The sequence below is a fragment of the Nannobrachium achirus genome (genome assembly GCF_963921795.1).
Source record: "Nannobrachium achirus genome assembly, chromosome: 22".
Classification (NCBI taxonomy): Eukaryota; Metazoa; Chordata; class Actinopteri; order Myctophiformes; family Myctophidae; genus Nannobrachium; species Nannobrachium achirus.
The window spans coordinates 3,322,431-3,349,091 of NC_137829.1; positions in this window are offsets into that span (position 1 = coordinate 3,322,431).

Here is a 26,661-nt window from a genome sequence, read left to right on the forward strand (position 1 = left end):
AAATGTAATTTGGCAGGCCTTGATGATATCGTAAAGGCTGATTCTACACTTGGTTGCATGCTGAAAATAGACAATCTACAAGCTCACAACGCGTTGTGTGCTTGTAGATCTGCTGTTTTCACTACTTTTGTGAGACGGCCTTGAATGATGAAGCAGGGCTTTCCCAGATAGCAAAATACATTGATTCAATGTTGAATTTTGGTCAGATTGGTTATTTTTGGTTGAGGTTGAAAAAGCTATGTTGATTCAATGTTTGAGCTTGTGAGAGCTTGTGAGAGCAACCAAACATAAAATGACTCTCTTCCCTCCCTAACATTTTAGTCTAGTTTTTATTTTGTTGACGAAATTGTCAATATATTTAGTCTTAGTTTTAGTCATCACAGCTTAGTTTTTATTCAGTTTTTATTTTATTTTTCGTCAGTGAAAAAAACGCAGTCGGCAAACATTTTTCGTCATAGTTTTAGTCGACGAAATCAACACTGCTCGGAACCAGTCGGATCTCGGAACAAAATTCACAGGTCCGTTAGGTTTCAGGTCCGTCGTTTTGGACCTGTGAAGAGCTGTTAGTTCACATTGAGCGCATTTACATAATTATGCTCTCAACACGTCTTGTGAACAGGAAAGAGAGAGAACTGTTGTGTCCTCAGGGGGAAAACACTTCCTTTTAACGTTCATTTACTGCATCCAGCGGCAGTTATGTGTTCTCATAGTGTACAGTCTTTGTTCACACTGGCATTCTCTGTCGCTTACATACTAGCATTCTTAGAAGATAAGGATCCATGTATTGTGAATTGTACCAGATTGCTCCTTTCTCAGAGATACGTGCGAACTCCTCAACACACAACAAAGGGGTTGAGTAAACGCTATTGATCTCTCAGCTTAGATCCTCGAGGCATATACTCGCTATACGCTTTAATTTTACAGAGACCCAACAATTCCCCCGTGAGCAAACACTTGGCGACGGGAAAAAGAAATCCGCTTTAACAGGAAGAAACCTTGAACACAACCGGTATCTAGGTGGGCAGCCATCTGCTGAGAGAGAGAGAATGAGAGAGAAAGAGAGAGAGAGAGAGAGAGAGAGAGAGACCTCCCATGATCGGGTTTAGTCTTTAATATAATCTTAGATTCTTACAATTAATCTCAGTCCCAAACCACTGAAGGAATTACTGTATTTGACTGCTGCGTCCGATCAAATCAGGACACATATATAGGTCATGTATATACTCATGCCACCTCATCTAACCTAGAGGGAGGGGTGAGAGGAGGAGGAGAGAGATGGATGCACAGTAGCAGCAGTAATGACAATGTGATGCGATACAAGAATGCAAATTGTTGGCTAAGGAATGCGACAAAAACTAGTAAATCCCCATGAATTCAAGGCTTCATGCATGGGGTGTGTAATAAATAGAAAATAAGTAATTATTTGAGTGAACTACTCCTTTAACATGCATTTGTGGGACATGAATGTGACTGGTCAACGGGGAGAGAGGACGCACTATAGGATGTGGAATGAACTCTGCGTTGCAATTAGAACTGCACTCACTCCCTAGCTTCTGCCGTAGACTTAAAAGGATCCCTGGCTAATACAACAAATATGCCTTAATACATTATAATTGTCCTCTATAACTACAATGTAAAATTAAAAACACCTTAAATATTTTATTTCTTCTAGAAATAGCTCATCTTTCACTCATATTAACAATAGAAAGTAAAGATTAGCTATTTCTAGGTGTTTTTAATTTTACATTGTGGTTATAGAGGACAGTTTTAATGTACTAAGGCATATTTGTTTTATTAGCCAAAAAGTTTCGGCCGAATAGTGCCAAAAAACGCATACTCGGTTTCGGTTCGGTTTGATTTTACAGCCGAATAATTATTACCGAATAGTACCGAATACCAAATACCGAATATTACCGAATACTGAATACCGAATACTACCGAATAATGTATAGGATATTCAATATATATTCTTTTTTAATAACAATAATTACATTGATATTTCTTTATGATGCAATAATTCAACTATATGGAATGTTAATATTTTTAGACATAATTTGTCTTTTATTACAAATGTACTACACAATAGTAAATAAATAATCCTACACAAAAATAAATATGTTATGTGTGCATTCAAAAGTGAGAAATAAATGTTTTATGGAACCATATGGTGATTATTATTATGTTAGGTTTTCAGGTTTTGCCATAATCATGTCTTTTGCCATAATCAGGTAGCTTTACAACAAAGGTACAGCAATGGTGCAAAAATTAGTAATACATGTATTATTCGGCTATTCGGTATTCGGTTTTCGGCCAAACGTTTCCAATATTCGGTATTCGGTTTCGGCCAAGAATTTTGCTTTCGGCACATCCCTATTTAAGACTCTTCAGACTCCACCTTAGCCCATAGCACTTACTGTAGCACTTGCCTATCCTCAATGACACACATGTAATTTAGATTATAGATCGATGTCAGGTCATTTTCAATTTGGCATCCAATCGTACATCAAAGCTATAGTGTGTATAGTTTCAATGTACAGATTATAGATGTTTTGTTTCTTTCGATTTTGATTGTTTCATATTGAATAGGTTCTTGGTCTATACGTTTTTTTAGATTACTATGTCTATGCATTCGATGTATCGATGTTGATTTATTGATGTATACCTTTTGCTGTCCTTGCTTTATGTCTTTCTGGGTTAAGAGTGTCTGCTAAATGGCTAAACTGAAAATTGATGTTTCAGGGCTCAAAATGAACCTTTACATAATAGGGGTTGAGTGTTGGTACTCCCAAATTCAACATGCTGGGAGCACCAACTTAAATAGAAACATACTTTATAGTTATTGTCTCTGTTGAGGTTGCTGCCTCACAGGCATTTCTATCAAAGAGTCAATTTGCTTAATTTGCGAGTTTGTTGAACTCTGTCTCCAAGCTCCACGTGTGGTTCGGCGTGCATGATATTCACACAGGTCGTTAAGTGCCTCCACTCTAACGAGGCTGTCTGTTAATTAATCACCGTGGCTGTGGTTGGCAGATGAGCTTCACGAGAGCTCACTAAGTGGATGAAGTAAACGAGAACCGTAAAGAGCAAGTCCATTAGTCTTCATGTGGAGGCATACAGTAGAGCTCATAATGGAGGATAAATCATTACCTCATCCACCATCTGCATTTTCTTCCCTGGCTTTACTTTAAGTTAGAACTAAGTTAGAACTGCATTTATCTACAAATGCAGCTTTGATGACATTTTGATCTTGACACGTCCATTTATCTCACAATTTAATTGGATACAAAGGAAAAACAAAAGTTTGAATGGAGTATCATCGTTTGGTTCACTCATTGATATATTGGAGCATTTGGAGGTTTTAAATGCAGCTAATTTATGACAATGCTTTTACACCACCAGACGGGTTTTAAACTAAGATATATTTTGACAATTTGAGAGAGAGAGAGAGAGAGAGAGAGAGAGAGAGAGAGAGAGAGAGAGAGAGAGAGAGTCGCTGTAATCTTAATTAAACGTAATATTAGTGAATCTAAGGCCCAAACCACTAATGGAAATATATTGACTGCTGTGTGTAATCAAAGGAGGACATGCATACTGTAGGCTATACTATATGTTGAGCTTAGGAGGAGGGACCAGAGGGAGAGAGATGCACAGCAACATCAGTCATAATTAACAATAAATACAGTAATAGTCTGCAGCCATTATTTACCGGTATATCGTTTTTGTTTTAGATAATTGATTTAATGGATTTATTAGATTAACAGTAAAATCTTCAACGTGATTGCCATGTTGTTTTTAGTAGGAATAGGAGAAGTGGAGTAAGACAGTGTTTTACAACCAGTGGGTCGGGACCCACATGATTTTTGGAGCGTCAGATGACAGTAAAGTGACAATTTAAGGACGTTTAATACCTAATAGAAAGAAAGAAAAGATATGAATGAAAAAAGACAATTTCTGCATCAAAAGTAATCAACAAACTATACTATAAAAACTGGTCAAACATTGGCCAAATTGTCAAATAATATAAGAAAGAGGCAAACATTTTGAAAATAGCCCATATAGTTGCTTATCAGGGTGGGAGTCCCTATTCAATTATGATTGTTTTGGGGGGTCCCCAGTTCAAATAGTTCAAATATTGTTTTGGGGGGTTATTTTCAGATTAGATCTGCTATTTTATCTAAAAAATATCTAAAAAAATCTTTTTGATTTTAACATCACGAATCTGAGTCGCTGGTACTATCTTTTATTTTTTTTAATTTGGGGGTCCTTGAAAAAAGAAAAAAGCAACCCACAACTAGGCCTACCAATAATTTACAAGCAATGTTAGAGAAAACAAGCCCAAAGTCGTGAACATGGCAATGGCAACACTCACTGTTGACAGCATGGATCTCATAGCCAGGGCTTTGAAATGATAATCATGGAAACTAATGAGGCTCCACGTCATTTAATTGCATAGAAACAGGATTATTAATGAGATATCAAATTACATATTTTTTTTTAGTAGTACTTTATTTATTTATGCTACAGCCAGACCTTTTACCATGAATTTGTGTTTCAGTATTCATGCATTCATACTGCATGTTTTAATAATGGTATGTACTGGATGCCTGTAGGCAAATCATTTTGTAGACTAATTTATCTGTCTACTCGCAGCAAAGTTAATGTTATTTCCCTTTGCGCAGATTTGTATTCAATGTCAATGTCTCTTATGAAATGTGAACGTCAGATGTGACGTTTGTTCTCCTTGCACTCCGCTGTTTTCAGATCTGCAATCTGTTTTGCAGATTGCAGATATTTTTGAATAGCTAACGCACAAATCTAAAATGTGCTGCCCCAGTTGTAATGGGTTAAGGCTAAAAGGATAACACAAAGGATTCCTGGGGACTTTCCATTGTGGTCCTATCTAAAGTATTAAACTCATCAACATAGCATGAAAAAGATAAGACAATAATACATCAACTAATACAAATACACTGTAACGGTATGTATAGTACAAAGAATAAAAATGAAAAACGTGAAGAAAAAAAAGGGAAAAACTGAAAAGTGGAGTACAATGTACAATATTTGCCTCTGAGATGAAAAGTACTAAAAAATGGAAATACTCCAGTAAAGTAAAAGTACCTCAAAATTGTATTTAAGTACAGTACTTGAGTACATGTACTTAGTTACTTTACACCACTGGCATCAGTATGAGTGCTGCTCTGCTGGAGTGTCTGATGTCACGGCTCAGAACAGCCATGTGTTCTTCTTGTTCTGGTGGCTTTTTATTTTATTCATTTTTTCATTTCCTTCCAGGAATTTTTTATGGAAGAGAAAAAGATGCCATTCGACTGAACACAGATTGAACCGGAAAATACATGGGCCAAAGATGAACATAACACTTCCAACTCCCCGTTTTCTACCACTCTGTCCCAGTATGTAGGGACAAAAGAAATCGCGATTTATGATATTATCGCGATAATCAAAATCCATTATCCTGGGCGGAACATTTGCCAAAAAATAGCAAATCTACAAGCTCTCAACGCGAAAGACATTTGATAGAGAGTGAAAAAAAAGAGTGAACAAAATACTGTATCAAGTACGTATACTATAAGTACCTTTTAACAATTATAGAGGTTTTAAGTGGTACCGGCTTGGCAAATAAAAGGTGAATTGAGCCCAGTGCATGACGGAAGACGATAAATTAAATCTCCACGATACGATTATCGTGAGAGTTTTTTATCGCGATAAACGATAATATCGCTTATCGTACCATCCCTACCAGTATGTTCACCCTCTTCTTCTCTGGTCCCCAGAAACCATGGCTGTGCTTGATTAGGAATCGTGTATGAGTTCTGGGCGGGAGCACTTGTTTCCATTGACCCTGACGGAGGCGCGCCGTATGAGGCGACCTTGGGCCACATGAGACACTTCCGAGCGAGTAGTAGCGAGCGAGTCGCTGTGTCGAGCGCTGCGATGGTCGCATGAGCCGACCAAGGGCCATCCGACTTACGACATACACTGGGGTACAGAATAGTAAATCTTCATCCCCCCGACTTTCGCCATCTCTGCACAGTCCAAGCGAACAAAAATGAGCGCTCCCTAGCTCAGACACGTCCGTGGGCAGGGTTTGCCCAGAACTCATACACGATTCCAAATAACGCGGCTGTGACAGCCTCAATGGTGGAACGTGACTAAGTACATTTACTCAAGAACTGTACTTAAAGGAGTAGTTCACCCCCAAAATGCCTTTTTTCCTATTGATTTCTCATGCCATGGAGACTTGATATTATATTTTTATTATATATGTTTTTATATTTGTCAAAAGACAAAAACGTGATTACCGGTATAGTAAATTTACCCCCATTGATTCCGGATGGGGACCCGAATGCATTTGGGTCCCCATCCGGAATCAATGGAGGTGCATTTATCGTAATCTAATTATAGCTTTAGGAATGCAACAAATACAAAAAAATATTATTTAACTCAAGTCTCCATGGCTTGAGTAATCAATAGAAAAAAAGTCATTTTGGGGGTGAACTACTCCTTTAAGAACAATTTTGAAGTTCCAATTTTCAATAATATTACTTCTACTCCACTATATGTCTCAAAGGCACATACTGTATTGTATTGTACTCCACTACAATTTGAAAACTTTAGTTACTAGAATACTTTGTAAAATTTGATTAATATTACAAAACCACTTCAGACCAATATATGTATACTTTGGCAATTTGAAGATAAATGATCTACAAAGCTTATAGATCTGCTATTTTCAAAAGATTTTTAATCCATTTCATATTTGTAAAATGGGACATTCTGCACAATAAGTTCTTTACTTTTGGTACTTCATATATTGATATACGTTTGTACTTTTACTCAAGTACATTTTGAACACCTAACGTGTACTACAATATAAGGTATTGATACTTTTACACAAGTAAAAAAATAATTAGTACTTCATCCATCCCTGGACAGCCTGATTTCCCCCAGATCCCAGCTTCCCCTCTAGGATCAGTACCCAAGCAGCTCTGTGTGTGTGTGAGTGTGTGTGTGTGTGTGTGTGTGTGCGTGCGTGCGTGCGTGCGTGCGTGCGTGCGTGCGTGCGCCCGCCTCCCCACAGTCCCCAGGGCCTGAAGACCTCTGCTGGGATAATCACTCCAATAACAGCAGGCTCTCTCTGGAGCTCCTGGCATCACAGCTATCTAGCAGAGATAGAACACCAGCTTAGTCTGATCGGAAAAGATGCCGATAGGTATTGGCGAGTATGGGAGACTATGCCATTCCGATACTAATTTATCACATGATGACATTTCATTTACAGTACAGTAATATTTTGAATGCTTCGGTTGATGTTGCATGACTGTTGTATAGCCTACTCTTACTGTACCATTTAGATTATTAGTTTACTAACTTGTCACAGGGTGGTGAGGGTTTGGCAGCCCTAACCACTTCTTCCGGGAGGAAGAACCCAACCGCTACAGTCAAAAAAAAAAGAAAAGAAACTGCAAGAAGGGTTTAAAATCAGCCTCTCTTGCCCTGTCGATGCTGAGATGTTTGCTGTTCAGCAATCAGCATGCCAGTAGTTTGCTGTAGGAATGTATAATTCCAGATTTGTGCCTTTTATGGTTATATTTTCAGTTACAGATATATCGTTATGTATCATTGATGACATTTCTTGCAATATATTGAATATTGTAATATTATTGTTATTGAGAGCCTAATATCGCGACAGATATCGTATCGTGAGGTACCAATATCGGCACACCCCTACTGGACACTGTCCATGTGCCACTCATGGAGGACTAACGCACCGGAAGTTCTATGAAATTCATTGCATTGATTTGAGAGCTGGCTGTACAGCTTGTGAACAAACATTATTTCTGAAAGACTGCGACCGTTGTCTACCGTATAATCGGTTCAGGAATCTAAAAGAAACAGGTTGTTTTGTGACGTGTAACCGCTGGTTCTTCAATGTGCATGGTAGGTAGTTTTATTGAGACATCTAAACCGCAGTATCAAATGCTTGAGTGGCTCTCAGCCTTTCTGTCAGTGGAGAGCAGAGTGATATGCTTGTGTGTGCGTGAGGGTGTGTGTGTGCGTGAGGGTGTGTGTGTGTGTGTGTGTGTGTGTGTGTGTGCGTGTGTGCGTGCGTGCGTGCGTGCGTGCGTGCGTGCGTGCGTGCGTGCGTGCGTGTCCTTCCCAGGTTTACTCACACGGTTAAAAAATTAAAGTAGCCAGCACACAAAGAATATCCTTTTCACATGGTTTATTTACCTCTCCTGGACAGAATACAACGGACGTCAGGTTGTCATGCCGTTGTAGCGTTGACAACACTGAGACCATCAGGTCAAAACGCGTTCGTTGTATCTGTCCAGAAGATGTAAATAAACCATGAGAAAACGATATTCCTTGTGCGCCGCTTACTTTTTCATTTTTCATATAATTATTGAGCCGTGCACCTTAAAGGACAACTTTGTTTTTTTTAGAACAAGGGTTCATATTTTAGATTGTAATTAGAGAAAAGAAAAGATGAGTGATGAATGACTTTGATTTCAGTGGTTGTCTTATTAGACACAATAAGCTGGTGATTTCTTTACAGTAACACTATTAGCCCCCATAAGTCACATCTGCCCATGAAGGATTGTGGTGCATCTTGGGAATGGGCTTGTTGTGTCTAAAAAGACATATTTAGCTACTTGCACCCAACCACTGAAATCAAACTCATTAAAATTGCTAAAACGATAGAAAGCAGTCAAAGCAGTAAATTAAAACATTTCTCATATTTTCTTTTCTCTAATTACAATCTAAAATATGATCCCTTGTTGTAAAAAAACAAAGTTGTCCTTTAAAGACTTTTTTTCTAATCTGGATTGTTACGGCCTTTCTGCTTTGTCATCTCTCTTTACTCACACGGATGAAAACCTTAAAGGAGTAGTTCACACCTAAAATGACATTTTTTCTATTGATTACTCATGCCATGGAGACTTGAGTTCAATAATATTTTTTGTTTTATGTTACATTCCTAAGACAAAAAAGTACAAAAATAAATGTACCTCCATTGATTCCGGATGGAGACCCAAATGGATTTGGGTCCCCATCCCGAATCAATGGGGGTACATTTACTGTAATCAGATTATTGCCTTAGGAATGCGACACAAAACTAAACATATTATTGAACTCAAGTCTCCATGGCGTGAGTAATCAATAGAAAACAAGTCATTTTAGGGGTGAACTACTCCTTAGTCAATAGACACACTCAATAGACAGATAACAGAACATACAGTATACAGGTAAATCACAGAGTGTGAGAAGATAACTGGTCCAAGGGCCTCTGTGAATCTTTATCCATCCCTAAGGGGAAGTAGTTGTTGTTTATCTCCATGTTCATTCATTGTTGTCTCCACCAGCCGAAGGCTGAGGGAGAGTATGTTTTCCCCTCCGTCCGTCCGTCCGTCCGTCCGTCCGTGCGTCCGTGCGTCCGTGCGTGCGTCCGTGCGTCCTCGCAGTTTGTGAACAGCTAATCTCAGTCACCGTTGGCCCGATCGCTGCCAAACTGAGCACACACACTCCCTGGATGCCAATCTAGAACCTCTGCCCCACATTTTTCAAATCAGCCTCATGGTGGCGCTATAACAGGCCGATTTGTGTGGCCTGGTTGTTACCAGCTAATCTCCGGCGCCGTTGGCCCGATCGCTGCCAAACTGAGCACACACACTCCCTGGATGCTAATTCAGAACCTCTGCCCCACATTTTTTAAATCAGCCTCATGGTGGCGCTATAACAGGCCGATTTGTGTGGCCTGGTGGAGACCTGTGCTCGTTTACTTTGGCTGTGTTCCTCCACTTATTCTGGCACGCTTCACATTGATTGTGACTAATCCTGAAAGCAGTGGCCCAAGGAGACTCTTAACCAATTAAAACCATCGTCTTTGTCGTTTAAGATTTTAGCTAGGCCTATGTGTGTGTGTGTGTGTGTGTGTGTGTGTGTGTGTGTGTGTGTGTGTGTGTGTGTGTGCGCGTGCGTGCGTGCGTGCGTGCGTGCGCGCGTGCGTGCGTGCGTGTCTTTTCTGAAAAACTTATGTTTATATATATATATATATATATATATATATATATATATATTTTTTTTTTTTAACTTAACTTAACTTAACCTCAACCCTAAGCCTGACCTCACAACACACCAATGACCACACACACACACACACACACACACACACACACACACACACACACACACACACACACACACACACACACACACACACACACACACACACACACAGTTATTGTTTTTGCCACTAGGCGATTAATTTCTTCCAGGGGGAAACAAGGGGATTACGGGTGATCAGATATCATAATTGTTCTAATCAAGAGGCTCAAAAGGCTGTTGCTGTTTTATGAGACTATAGTCTCAGACATGGCTTATTATTCATCTTAATGTATATCACTGCATGCTGACATAGAAGAACGAATAAAAGAAGCATAAATATGACTATATACATGCTAATGAAGATCAGAGATACCTTAGAATTTAGTGCATAAATGAATGTACTGTATAAATACATGCTAATGAAGATGAGAGAGACATCTGAATGAATATGTGTCTCTCATGTAGTGCTGCCTTTTTGTCATTGTGACTTTAATGTGGGGGTATCTGTGTAGACCACAGAAGAATTACTAGCTCGATAATACACATTAAGTTAGATGTTTAAACACACATGCACACGCAGGCAGGCACGCATACACGCACACACGCACACACTCGCTCACTCAAGCACCCACGAACATTTTGATACAAATGCTTTTGTACTTTTACTCAAGTACATTTTGAATTCCGGACTTTTACTTATAACAGAGTATTTCTATATTTCAGTATTGATAGTTTAATTTAAGTAAAACGTGTGAGTACTTTTTCCACCACTGCACGCATATGTCCATATATAATGTATATAATATACTATTTAGAATTTACAAATGTCTTTGAGTCCCTCATTGTCACCCACCAGGACTGCATAGCGGTGAAAGTGCTACAGGAAACCCAGTTTACCGAACGTGGGTACATTACATTCTTTGGTCAGTAAATTATGGAGACTAATCCATCACTCTGGCCATTGCTGCATTTGTTATGTGCAATATGTCATTTTCTCAGTTATGAAATTGCATGATTTTTGATTATGAGGCACCACTATACTGGGAGGAGGAGGGAGAAACGTGTGTGTGTGTGTGTGTGTGTGTGTGTGTGTGTGTGTGTGTGTGTGTGTGTGTGTGTGTGTGTGTGTGTGTGTGTGTGTGTGTGTGTCATCCATCTCTTGGGTCCCGCAGGATTGACAGGTGATGGAGAGCTTGAGGACTAATGGGCTGCCTCCAAATGTACTCACTATTCCGCTCAGGGGTTTGTGTGTGTGTGTGTGTGTGTGTGTGTGTGTGTGTGTGTGTGTGTGTGTGTGTGTGTGTGTGTGTGTGTGTGTGTGTGTGTGTGTGTGTGTGCACTCAGCGCTTGCTAAATGATGTCAGGTATAGACTTATAGATCATAAATCACACACACTACCATCCTCCACTCTGTACCGTAGCCCAGGATGGATCTATTCAATAATGTATACATTTGAGACCTGACATTTCATTCATCTTTCTTTTTGTCTCCGCCAGGCCGACGGCGTGGCCAAGACTATGTTTTCACCACCTGTCCGTGTGCCCGTGTCAGGGGCGTCATTTGGGGCATCAGGGGATGGCTATAGAGCATCGCAGTGAGGTGTCGGAAGCATGCTGGGCTGGCCATTAACCATAGGGTTTTTCATTATCAGCCACAAAGTCGTAGCAATTCAATGTACACTTACCACTAGGCTGGTGGTTGTAAAATGGTTCTATATGCTCCAGTAGAACCCCCGAGTATGTATGCAATCACTCTAGTTTTAGATTATTGCACTTCAGCAGAACTCCGTGAGCGAGTGTCTTTCTTTTACAAATATGATGCACTATGTTAAGGATGACGATAAGAGCGTCCACAGAGATGACAATCACTACATTTCAGGCCATATGCTGGCCTGGATAACTAAACTGAGCGTGATTTAAGGGCTATATTTCAGGAAACGTGGAAAAGTGTAATTCGCAATGCATTCTGGGAGTGTAGTTTCCGCAATTTTAAAACTAATGATGTACACAGTCTTGTACCCTGCCCTTTTTTCCAGCTTTCTAATTGATCTTTGCATTCAAAACAATTGGAATATTGTCATGATTCCTCTCCAGCCGAGGTGGCTTTGTCCAAGGCTTAAAAACGTTTAAATAGATACTTTATGAAATGTCTATGGAAGAAATGAATGGGGAAAACGCTTCCGACACCAGAGTGAGGACGTGGTGGGGCTTCAACTGCGATGCTCTATTGCCACCCCCTAGGACAGGGGTCTTCAACGTTTTCAGGCCAAGGACCCCTTAACTCATTCTGGGCGATCCCCGTAGAAACCGTAGATTTCCCGCTGTACCGCGGTGCCCTGCCCGTCGATCCCGGAAGTTTAATTAGCTTTAATCATTATGAAAGGATTAAAAGTATTATCGCAGATTTTCGCTGATTCTGGCTCTTTAGGCCCGCCCCCCTAACTGTATCCGGTCATTTCCGGTCGGGACCGGATCTAGCTTTCCGTATCCGGTCTGAGCCTCCGTTGGTTTACAGTGTAACAGAAGAAAAAGCTACTCGGCGATGGAACACTCGTTTTTCAATCGGATTTTTGCGTTTGGAAACTTTGATCCAGTCTCTACACGCCTGGATTATGATCCCCGCACATATCGTGCGTTTTGTGCGCGAACGTGTCCACTTGTTACCATAGCGCACAGTTGGCTTTTTTCAATGTTTTTTCATGTAAACACTGGCGGATAAGCAGGGATACAGCGTGGCAACGGATATGTCTATTTCAATGTTTTTTTTTTATTCGAAAGCTTGTCACGAGTCTACAGTCTACTAGATGAGTCGCGCACAGACCCCTGCCCTAGTATTCACATTTAACCTCAAATTCAATTATTTTATGCATATTGTATCATTAATTTATTAACCACTTATAATGTGACACACCTATTTTGGGAATGTCATTATAGGCGAACATTTTCTAAGCATTTTCTCTTTTCGCTATCAAACTAATTGTAAAAATAGTTGATCTACAAGCTCTCAACACGTTGCGTGGAGAGCTTGTAGATCCCTATTTCAGCTATTTTAGAAATTGGGCTTAACTACCCTTTTGCCGCTGGTAATTTTCAGAAATTACGCCTCTGGTCCATGTGTTTGTCTGTCCGATGGGAACAGCTAATCTCTACTACTGTTGGACCCATCTGGTGTGAAACATTGCATGCAGGTTCCCACTAGGCAGAGGAAGAAATGTCACCCTTTTCTCATAGGCCTATTATATCACCAGCAGGCCAATTTTTGCAAAGCTGATATTTCTCCAGATTTTGTCCAAACATCACACAAATCGGCACACATTATCTTCTAGTCATGTGATCAAGGCGGATCTGTCGGATTGTTCATATTCCATCCTGATTGGCTAAGATTGGCCTCTCAAGTTTGCATGTCTGTGTAATAACTTCATCACATTAACTCTAGATCTTTTACTGCTTCGGACGTTCCCGTTCGCCCCAATTTTGACCCAAGCGCGCTGCCAATTCGGCTCGTTCTTTTTACCTTGTCTGATGACTGTAAGCTGATGAGGGTTCGCGCCGCCGTGTACAGTAAAAACATCTCCCGTAACCAGGGATGTAGTGGGGGGGGGGGGGGGGGGGGGGGGGGGAACGCGGGGGTATGGAGTGCCCACACTTCTCTCAAGTCAAGTCAGTTGATATTATATTTTCAGGTCGTTCTGACCCAGCAATTGGTTGAAATAGGCTCGCCAGCCGTGCTGAAATGAGCATGACTAACAGCAGATGGTAATATAAGATTTGAAAATGGATTCATTAATTGGAAATATCAGTTGTGGAGCTATTTTGCATGGGAAGTTTGGCTGATGATCCGGTCATCAAATTATTGGTTGAGAACCACTGGTCTAAGGCTATTTCTGCCGCCGCGCAGACCCGTTTTAAGCCAGCGAAAACGTTATGTGCACGCGCACGGACGCACGTGCATGTGCGTGCACGCGCGGTGAGTGCCCACACTTCCAAATTTAGCACTACAACACTGCCCGTAACGCTGCTCTCAAAAATCCACTGCCCGTTAACAATAATGGAGTTCCAAATCACTTCCTGGCTGTTTTCTGTGCATCTGATCTAGAAAATGCATTTCTATGCTCTGAATGGATGGCAAGCGGAGCGGCCCAATTCACATTAATTCTTTGCATAAGGCTGCCCTCTGCTGCCAGCTTGGCTAAAGTACACATATGAGCGTCCATTGTAAAACGAATTAGTTTGGAAATAATCAATAGATAATTTTCTATAACATCGCAAAGGTAAGCTGCTTTTTGCTGGCACCAGCCCCAATAAATAAATAGTAAATCTGGCAGTAGAACTGTTTTAACATCAACATTATTCCCTATACATTCCTCAACATTAATCACATTTCTACAGATTCCTCTCACCATGACTGAAAGACTGAATTCCGAACATTGTTGGGCCACAATAATAACCTATATCTGACCTGGCGGAGACATGTGCTCCGAGGTGGAGTTTTTCCATTATTTTCTTTTCCTTTTTGTTTATAATCACAAAGTACGGGACCAGAACGGTGTACTGTTCTGTACTCCTCTCCATGTATCTAGGACAACTCATTCTCACCCAGAAGGTACAGTACACCCGTAGCCACTATAACAATACACCTTTATAACCCAATTATAGTTTCTCCATGCATTGATTCCAGACAAACTCTCAGGGAAATTGATTTATGTCATTTAGGCTACCCCCCCTCTCTCTCTTTTAATGATCACATTACATTGAAAGGCTGCAGGGAGTGTTTTAAAGAGGGCTAGACCGTCTTATAAATACAATCCATAAATACAGACGCACATCGTTGCTGTCGGGCAGAAACCTATCTCCATATTCTAACTTTTTGTGTTTTCTTCCCCCCATACATTAACGCCCTACTTGATCATCATTCTACAGTGTCACACAAAAGCATCAAAGGTAGCAGATCCACAAGCCTGCACAGTGTTTCAAGCTTGTCAATCTGCTAGCCTACGTTTGCTATATTTCTGAATTTGAATCCTAAAAAGTAACAGTTTTGGACACGGGCCCTATTCTTTCCAGTGCCTTTGCCTCTACCCGTGAATTACGGGCAAGGCAGCTGGCTGTTTCCCTTAAAATGTGCAGCTATAACCGCTATGCATTATGACGACTCCGTTATAACTTATTTGCACCTAAAATTGCTATTTTGGCCACACATGTTAGGGTCATTCATTGCGCAGGAAATAATTAGCTTCCGCCGTGGCCTGAAGGCTCACCTATTCAGACTTCACCTATAGGCCCATAGCACTTACCGTAGCACTCACCTTCCCCAATGACCATACATGAAACTAGATAGCTTTTTTTATTTTTAGGTTTTTATGTAAAGCTTTTTATTGATTAGGTGCTTGTCTACCTACAATATTTTTTCTAGATTGATATTTCTATGTATTTGATGTATTGATGTTGATGTATTGATGTAGCTTGCTTATTGTTTTGAAGTATTACTGTACCTTACTTACCCACTGAGCACAAGACCCTATCTAGACGTCTGGTTTATGCTTAGCCGGAATTTCAACGGGCTAGATTCCGTCTTTATATAGACCGATTCTAGACGATTGCATTTAATCCATTATCCCATAAAAAAACAGCTTTAACTCATTGACTGCCAAGGCCCGAGTTTCCCGAGTTATTACAGTAGTCCCAGGCTGCCACAGCCCGAGTTTCCAGAGTTGGAAGCCATTTTGATTTTTTTTTTTTTTTTTTCAAAAACATTTTTTATAAAAAAAAATCTAAAAATGCCTCAAATGTATTAGGCATGATCGCAATTGCGAAATTGCATGTTTAGCCCCATAACAAACACATCTTTCAAAATGTCAAAAATGGCTGTTTTGTCTGACTTGTATCTCATGAATGCCTGAACGGATTTCCAAGTGGATTCTTTTGTTTGAAAGCTGTAAAAAAGTACTACACATATGGTGCATGATCTAGGCATGGGCGTGCACGATCCGTGCACTAAAAATTGATCTGTGCACTAGAAATTTAGGAAGGTGGCAGTGTTTGTTTTGTCTGACTTTGAAGGCTTCTATCTCATGAATGCCTGAACGGATTTCCAAGCGGATTTTTTTGTTTGAAAGCTGTTAAAAAGTACTACACGTATGGTGCATATATGGTGCATGGGCGTGCAAGATCCGTGCACTAAAAATGTATCCGTGCACTAGAGATTTAGGAACGTGGCATCCTGGTACTTGGCGGCCATCTTGAAAAGGGCATTCAATGAGTTTTAATTTGCACACCTGATTTTCAAATATTGGACTAAAGTAATTTTAAGAGCTAATGATCACTTTATAGTCTAGTTTAGTTTTAGACGTCATTTGACGTTTTCAGTTGAACGATATATCAACGTTTGGATTAAAACGATTTTTAGACCTTAACATATTTTTTACATTTTCATCATGTTGTTCATTATCGGATGCTAACAGTATAGGTTGAAATGATTAGATCTCCCGGTTATACCTTAATAATGGCAGTTTGTTTCCACTGAGCAGTTTTCTGGCTATTAGATGTCTAGAAGACATCTAAAAAGCTGGGCAGTAAGTCCTTTGAAAAATTCTAAAAGTGTAATAAATAACGGCATAATGCCGTGGCGCTGCTCGGGACAGCATATTATACTTCTCTGAGTTACATAATTCATTCTGACAGCAACACATACAAACACACACAGCTGTCTCCGCAAACCCCTGCCCCCACTATTACTCAATGAATATTGATTAAATAAAATGTTATAATAGCTTTTATAAAAAACTGTATAATAGCTATTATATGCATCAATAAAGTTAGTTTGCATTATCAAGAAAATGCACTGACTTGATTCTCTATAATCAGTAACACATCAAAATCTCAAAATGTATCAATAAATTGTGTTTTTATCAGCAGCCAGTTATATTAAGTTTATCAACGACTAATAAGACCATTTCATTTAATTAATCCAGAACACAAGCAGATTGGTGTAATTTAAAGTTCTCTATAACCAGCATAATTGATATAATTCTGTGTATCAATTATACATTTATTCCATGGCAACATCGCATTTTCATGGGCAGAGAGGGAGAGGGCTCAAGATTGCTCTGGGGATAATGGCTTGCACAGTCTTCTCTTAAAGGCAATGGCATCTGGCACGGTGAAAACACCCATACCACACCTATGCATAATGTAAGAGGTAGTGCAAGTGTTTTAGGGATAATAATTACCCAAATAGTGGATATAGCCCATAAGTCCAAGCAGTTACTTTTCAGGAAACTCATATTATGAGGTTTCCACCCGACTGAGACAATATGTTGTATCTAAGGCTAAGCCAGTAATACTTCTCTCCAATCTTCCCTGATTATTGACATAATAAACATGTTATTCTGTTTTAGCATGCACACTATTGTGTCCCTACACAATGGATTAAGAACTAAAAGAGTCTCATGTTTCTTTTGTATTGATATTAGTTGGCTGTAAAGACAAAGATTGAACGTGTTCAGAGAGAATGCTGTTTCATTTGATTGGAACATAAATTACTAACCGTGTGGAAACAGCAGAATAATGTGATGATCATTAATTACACATTCTGTCTGCTGTGAGTCTCTCACTGTGGAATATTAACATGTGTATCCTTACTGTACCTCTCTCTACCCCTCTCTCTCTCTTATTATCAGCTTGTAAAATACTGCAAATGTCATCACACCATCCTGTTTTGGTCTATTTGTTTATTTAGTCATTCAGCCGAACACCAACATTGTTTATGTCATAGTTTTGGTGGCCAAAATGTGGGTGCATCCGCATCCCTATACTTCATATAAATTAGTTTCCATTAGACCATCTGCATACTGTAAGTACATAACACCAGACCACTACATCAACCTAATATCTCATGAAAACTTGTTCACATTAAAACAAGTAATAATGGTGTGGAATTCACCTCTGACTTGCATTTGATCTGATGTTAAACCTTACTCTTGTCTTCATTTATTACGATAGCGTTCTAACATAGATGCGCGCGCGCGTGCGTGCGTGCGTGCGTGCGTGCGTGCGTGCGTACAGTATGTGTGGTGTAACATGATACATCTCCGTGGTTATGTGTTGATGATATAGTTTGTTATATCTCACCTCTAGACTAGGAGCATCCAGGTGCAGAATAAAGCAGTTGTTGGGAGAGTGCAAGGAGCAATGCTGAACGAAGCATACCAAAGCCCACTGCTTTGCTTCCAGTAGGAGTCGGTGTCAGCAAATAGATGACTGTAATAACAGTCCATCTGTCTGCTGGTCATGCCACTTCAGAGCCATCGCACTTCACACATATTCTGTTCCCATCAGCACATTGTTATGCCTCCACTGGCGGACAGGCATTATGTCTGTCTGTCTGCCTGCCTGCCTGCCTGCCTGCCTTCCTGCCTGCCTGTCTGTCTGTCTGTCTGTCTGTCTGTCTGTCTGTCACTCTCAACCTTGTTGTGACTGCAATATCTCAGGAACGCCTTGAGGGAATTTCATGGCATTTGGCACAAATGTCCTCTTGGATTAAAAAAAAAAGAAAAAGGTTAGAAGTAAGTTGTGGGGAAATCTCACTCTTTCGAACGACCGCCAGTTTGACAAAGGAGTGTCGGGAGGGTTAGCGACTCACCCCACGGAGGTTAGGTTTAGGGTAAGGGTTAGAGTTGGGTGGCGAACAGATGACATGAAGTAACAGCGAAGCTATCCCGTAAGTTGTCAAAAGTGAGTGACACCCACAGCCACAATACTAGGGAGCGACAACAATGATCTGGTGGGGAAAATCGCGCTCTTTCGAACGACCATCATTTCGACCGGAGGGTTAGTGACTAACTCCACGGAGGTTAGGGTTAGGGTGAGGGTTAGAGTCGGGTGTCGAAAAGATGACATGTAGTAACAGCGACACGCTCCCGATCTGGTGTACCCACCTATAGAACAAACATGGATAAATTTGTATTCTACTGCTCTGATCCCAAAATGCGAAATGCCCTGACATCATCCATTACACAATGTGATTATGTGAATCACTGGCTTCTTTCAAAACAAGCTGGGAATCCATCTTTCAGGAGACCACAAGGGGAGGTAAACTCATTTTTCCTATAGAAATTAGGTGGCATTCACTGCTGACATTTATTTTTTCTCATTTGTACATATAGTGTTGCAACCGACTCAACTACTGTAATGCACACTACAGTATGTTGGCATTAGCCAAGCCTGCTTGTCACTAGTCCAAAACGCTGCCGGCGCAAGCCTACGGTCAGGATAGGCCTAGCTACATTGTTGGCTTATGCTGCAATGTACTACAAGCATGTGCAGTAAATGAATGTGTTCTTGCTTCATTTTGCAGCTATTTGAACTTCCTTCCTGTTGAAAATAGACAGCTAGATGTCTAAACTATGGCCAGCTTCTCCTTTACTTGTATTGTTTTTCACTTGATTGATGGACTCTTTGGTCCAGAATCTGACGATCCATCAATTAAAACCGTCTCTACTAATGCGTTGGTTGCCGGGATGTTTAATATTCAAACTATATCATATGTTTGGCTGTGTGCTTGTATGCTTGAGCAGTGCTCCATTAGTGTCTCCTTTCTTGTGACAGTCACAGGATCTCTTTGCACTGAGATCGGTCCCTTGCGGACTGTGTGCGGAAACACGACCAACAAAACACACGGTCCATGTCAGACTCAAGTTTGCTTCTCACATTAAAGGGCAAGTTCACCTCTGAGACAACCAGATCTTATTTTATTGTTGTTTGGGACAAGACAACACAAAGAGTAATTTTTTTGTGTTCAATCTGTGTTTTAAGATATTTTAGTATTTCAGCATGAATGATAATGCATTTTGCATCATTTGATGCAGCATGATGCATCATATGATCTTGTCCCAAACAACAATAAAATAAGATCTGGTTGTCCCAGAGGTGAACCCTCCCTTTAAGACCTTCAATGAGTAGTGAGCACTTTCCACACCAGCACATTGATTTATAACACAGATGTTCTAGAAGAGGGGGTTGGGTAATTAAATGAATATAAAAGATAAATCAAAAATCCATGATCATTGACATGCGGTTGGCACATGTTTGGTTCATGCGGGACGTGGGACAAACATGAACTTTCAATGACGGACAGTTCTCCTTGGTGCTTTCCTAGGACACATGCGTCTCATTTGTCCTTCTAGAATTCAGATCGACTGGAGATGTGACACTGACAAACAACAAACAAACAAACAAAACAGCTATGTGTTAACGATGAGTAACATTACAGAGGATCCTGGTTTGTCCTAGACATGCTTGACTGCACTTTGCATATCATCCGAATGCTTTTGAATTAGTTTGATTGGTTTGTAGCTGTGTGTTGTGATGGTTTGCAAAGAATAATAGCTTCAGCGTTTTGTTTTCACTCCGTTGATTGCAGTATTGACTGCATGTTTAATTATGGAGCTCTGTGTTCTGGATCCTTTCATGGACTCATGATTGAACAGTCCTTGGAACACAATTTGAGATCAATTAGTTATTGATGTGTTGCCAAGTTTCATCTAATTCAGAAGCTTGGTGGCTGACTGTGATGCTGCTGTTAATTTATTCAGCCTTAAGTTAATAAGATCTCTGAACAGCCTTGCAAATGTTTGCCATTAATTAGCTGTTAATTGGCCTGCTAGCAAACTGTCCAAACATCCTCTCATGTTGGGACTTGTCTCGTGTGATACCAAGGATTCAACAGTTTAACATGCAACTCTATACAAAACAAAGATGAACACACAGCTACACATAGAGGTACATGCATCTAACTATCTAACTATTAATTGTGGAGAGTCAGTTACGCTCTCAGCCAGTCACACTCATGTTTCCACGTTTATCTATTCACTCGCTTCAGCAACTGATCCCAACTTTCACATGGCATTAGCATTATTCAGACGGTGAGGAAGCCCAATTTTCATTTTGCCGAAATTCAAGCTGTTTATTAGTGTTTTCTTCACACTTCTGTTCAATTCTGCGGCTGGGTTTTTTTCCTCCAATGCGCTGTCTGTTGTCAGGGTTACGGTCTGGTCCTCCAGGCCATGGGATCTGTAGCCCTATCTATGTATCTGACTGCTACTCTGTTCAACTTCACAACCTCAACTAATCCACACGAAGCGAAGGACTTCATTATGCTTTTTTCCCTTTGCAATTACACTTTTCCGTCGAGGGGAAGCCGTCACCATACACACCGCCGGGACACTGTGAAGACACTGTGTTGAAGACGTGCCCTTCAGTCTGATCACTGCCGTTTGTGTCCTGTCCAAAGGAGTACACCTTGTGTCCAACTGCAAAAGTTGACTGTTGTCAATTACTTTTAGGTGGAGTTGTGGAGTTGTTGACTGATAAAGATAATTGACGTTAATAGTCCAATTAGGTTCTGGGTTAAGGCTGCTAAATTACGTCTTGCTTATTTGACAATTCATTTTAAAGGACATTTAAATGTTTCTGATTACAACATTGTGATGTCATTGTGTGTTGACAGCATTACAGTACACTGGCCATAGCCTGGGACGGTAGGTCAGCAATGAATAGATTATGTGAGCTAGTTGAGGATTTGGAGGATCAATAAAAATCTCATCACTTACCAATGAACAGGTGCAGGTGTTTGCTGCAGCCAAGTGCTCTGGACAGTAGTGAAGTTGTGTTTTTTTTTTATGAATAATGAAAAGGGTCTTTCTCATTCACCAATCCTTAGACTCGATCTGCATACTGTAGCTGAATGTGTCAATTCACCCTTTGTCAAGTCCCGCCTGTTGTCCCGCCCCTCTTCACACCCATTGGTTGCTGTGTCTTGGTGGGACACTCGGTGGGACACTCCATCCACTACCATTTTAATTCAGTTGTTTCGGATTGTTATTCTGTGTGTTAAATTCAAATTTCAAACTTGGTTTCGGTAAAATGGAGCTTCTCCAAAAATTATGTTTTAGCAAATTCAACATAAAAAAGGCGGAACCAGGGCAGGACAAGGCAGATAGAGCCTGCTGGTTGGTCAGTCAGGGACCAACCAGAAGGCTAACAAAAGGGTGAATTGTGTATCCACTGTACTGAAGTCCTTCCTTGCCAGCGCAAGTCTTGCCAGTGTGGACCTGGCCATTTTTATTCTGATGATTTGTCAGTGAGACCTCCTCCCATGATGCACTGTTGAGAGGCTCCTTGTGGAACCAAAAACACAAATATTTGATGATGTAAATCAAATGTCAAAAAATGAAATTCAAATCGATGCAGGGGGCAGCAAACAGTGAGGTGTGGATGAGATGCATAGCATGACAAGTTTATACAAACAAGGGGAACCAGAGAAAAAATAAATAAATTAATTACTGAAAAGTGAAGAAAACTATATTTTGGAGGTCAGGGCATCAAAGACACAGGGGAGAAGCTGATGCATCGGCTCGTATCCCCGCCCTTCTGGGTCATAGAACATCCGCGCTCAGCCATGTGTGTATGTGGCCACACAACCTGTTCATTAAGGGTGTGTCCGCACTGGTGTGCCATCTTGTCGTTTGTTTATTCGGGGCACTTGGTGTGTTGTCGTTCGAAAATCCAGTGCGCTGCGTGCACTGACCGACCCTACTCAGAAGTTGGGGTTTGACTGTGGTGCGTCAATGCAGTGTTTTGATTGGTTGACTTTCAGTATCTTGAGCGTTTATCAGCTGTGAACAATGGCATAGGAAATGATAACAAAATGCACCATTTGCGGCTGGATTGTTACACACACTAACCTCTGTCATTCAATGTTATATGAGATAGACCTACATAATGGTTTCCTGAGTAAATAAGCCGAAAAGCCAAGTCTTCAATCAATCAATCAATCAATCAATCAATCAATCAATCAATCAATCAGAGTTCAGACAAAAAGCACACCGCTGCCCCTTAATTGGTTGTTAGTAAATAAGCCACACTGAGACATATTTGCACATTATAACCACACCTGGGGGTCTATTAGAGTAATGTAACTCCATAGACACATACGAAACAGAAAAAGTACAAAACTATGGCACCACCTCTTTAAATTCTACTTTACTCTCTTGTGTTTTCCTGCTGGAGTCTGACTCATCAGATGAGGGAGGAAAGGTAGCAAATGGAAACTGTGTTGGCAGTTAGCACTGGGTTTAAATGAATCACAATTGACTTGGACAATTATGAGTCAATGCAGCAATAACATATAATAATTACTGTACTGGAAGAAATCAAAGATGAGCATGAACCTTCCACACAATGGTCCATTCCATCCTGCTTACACTATCTGGCATCTGAATCATTGCATTGTACAATTGTTACTTCAGCTGGAAAAGTGTGCTGTTTTATGACAAACACATTCACACACTCAACACACATTCTGGTTTTCTCAGTTGGAGTTGGGGTTAGGATTCTTCCGGTTCCTTAACCCATTTAGGCCTAGGATTATTGACTGCTTTAACTATTGAAAAATAGCAGATATACAAGCTCACAGCGCGGCACCGAGTGCCGCGCTGCGAGCTTGTAGATCTGCTATTTTTGAAAAAGTCGTGGAAATGTGTGCAAATCTTTGAATATATGTATTTTCAAAGCGAACGTTTGTAACTCAGATTTTGCTTCTGGGTGGTCCCTGGAACTAGATATTTTGAAATGGGGGTCCGTGGCCACATAAATATCATTTTGGGGGTCCTTCACATGAAAAGGTTTGAGCACCACTGACATAGTAGTCTCTCAAGAACAGACTAACTGAGCTCCAGTTGAAGTGAAAAGGACCTTTTCTTTGACGATGGCTGGCCAGATTGCTGACATAGAAACATAGGTTTTTCAAAAAACCTTAGGATTCAAAAGACACTTATAGAATCGGGTCAAAATTCTAATTTTCATGATTTTTCAAAAATAGCAGATCTACAAGCTCGCAGCGCGGCACTCGGTGCCGCGCTGTGAGCTTGTATATCTGCTATTTTTCAATAGTTAAAGCATAAAATAATGATACACAATATAGTGTACCCGTTCTGAAAATCCCTCTTAACGGCCCAGTTCCTTAACAGTCCCCTTTAATGATTCCTAATAAGAAGGGAATATTGTCAGAAATAGTGTCATATCCTGGAATAAATTCCTTACCAAAAAATGTCTTCACCAATGTGTTTGTAAAGGTGTCTGGTAACACATCCCACAAAGACTGAAATTCAATATAGTTAATTTAATGGGACTCCAACTTTCACCAGCTGTAACGGATTCTCCCAGGGAAACTGAATTTCAGTCTTTGTGGGATGTGTTACTAGACACCTTTACAAACACATTGGTGAAGAAATGTTTTGGTAAGGAATTTATTCCAGGACTTTTTACAGTATTCCCTTCTTATAAGGGGGATTCCAAATGTACGCTTAGCCCAACCCTACCCTCCCCTGCCCCTTCTTTGTATATACTTACTGTTTGTTTAGACTTACTGTTTTCTTTTTTTTTTGTCCTCTCATTTTATTTTATTTACATATCTACTGCATAGTAATGTGTTCTATTCGTCTGTCATTCAATGTCATATGAGATACTTTTATGGTTTCCTGTGGAAATAAGCTTAGTCTTTTCATGGATCTCCTTTTAGTAGACCTTGTACCAGTGAACTGTACCGTCATGAAACTGTACCTTTTCCTATGCAAACTTCTAATAAAGTCTTCAATCAATCAATCAAAACGCTAACAGGTCTGTAACTCTGTGAGTTATGGTGGTCCTTGAAATTACCCAGATAACCACCGGTATTGTAATTGTATAGCAGACATGAAGTCGACATGCCAGCTCTGACAGTGTGATAAAGCCTGGTGCCAGAAACGGTTCCAAATGGGATGGAACCGATTCCGGTTCCACAATGTTGGATCCGGTTCCTCCGATTCCTTCGGTTCCTCCAACTTCAACCCTAGTTGAGTTGCATTGTGTCCCTCCAAAATGTTTAGGTGATTTGTAACTACATTGATTAACACTGAATGTAGCTTTTCTTTTCCATGTTCCATTACACCGTTCAAATGTTCCCAGTAAAACAAAGTAAAACACTAAAATCGTCACTGTTGTTCACCAAGTTAACACTTTTTATTGTCTTTCTTTTCTTCTTTTAGGTAAGACAAACCTCTTTGAACCTGGGCCGTGTGTGTGTGTGTGTGTGTGTGTGTGTGTGTGTGTGTGTGTGTGTGTGTGTGTGTGTGTGTGTGTGTGTGTGTGTGTGTGCGTGCGTGCGTGCGTGCGTGCGTGCGTGCGTGCGTGCGTGCGTGCGTGCGTGCGTGCGTGCGTGCGTGCGTGTGTGTGTGTGCGTGCGTGTGTGCCTGCCAGAGGTGCAATGTGGACACAGTCTCCTTCACATGATACAGTAAGACAGACACACACACACACACACACACACACACACACACACACACACACACACACACACACACACACACACACACACACACACACACACACACACACACACAGTAATTCATGCATATGTTTCACATAACACTGTTGCTCATAATATTTATCAAGACAATTACTATAATTAGTGTAAAGTTAATGATGTTGAGTGAATTGAGTTAAAGTGTAAACAATGTTAATTAGTAAACTCCAGCATTGGAACTGGGACGAGACCAGAGACCTGAGCTTTCTGGATTCCTTCCTTCCTTCCTTCCTTCCTTCCTTCCTTCCTTCCTTCCTTCCTTCCTTCCTTCCTTCCCTCCTTTCCTTCCTTCCTTCCTTCCTTCCTTCCTTCCTTCCTTCCTTCCTTCCTTCCTTCCCTCCCTCCCTCCCTTCTTTCCTTCCTTCCTTCCTTCCTTCCTTCCTTCCTTCCTTCCTTCCTTCCTTCCTTCCTTCCTTCCTTCCTTTTCTTCACTCAGTCATTTTCTTTTAAAATCTATATTTGTACAGTATGTCTGTCTGTCTGTCTGTCTGTCTGTCTGTCTATATATCTGTAAGTATATCTGTCTGTCTGTCTGTCTGTCTGTCTGTCTGTTTGTCTCTCTGTTTACCTATGTCTAGACACCTAGGCTACAATGCATAACTACTGCTATTTGTCATATACATTTAGAATATTACTTCTATTACTAGTCCTAGTATTCTGTCTAGAGATAGTTAAACTTCCAATACCCAGTAGTGTTAACCCCTTAAACCATATACTACTACTAGCCTCCCTTTACACCAACATATTCACCAAAAATAGCAGATTGACAAATGGTGCTGTTTTTGTCAAACGTTCGCCCCAAAATAGGGACGCTTGGGGTTTGTGTGGTTAACTCTCAAATACCTGGAACGCGCCCGAGTCGCGTTAGATTATAACCACTTTAACCATTATTGTATGCTTTAACCTTAGAAAAATAGCAGATATACAAGCTCACAGCGCGGCACCAAGTGCCGCGCTGCGAGCTTGTAGATCTACTATTTTTTTTAAATCGTGAAAATGTGTGCAAGTCTATGAATATCTTTGACCCGATCTTTGACCCGACTTCTAAATCCTTCCTCTAAATCAGTGGTTCTCAAACTTTTTCATGTCAAGGACCCCCAAAATTACAGGTATTTAGCCACGGACCCCCATCT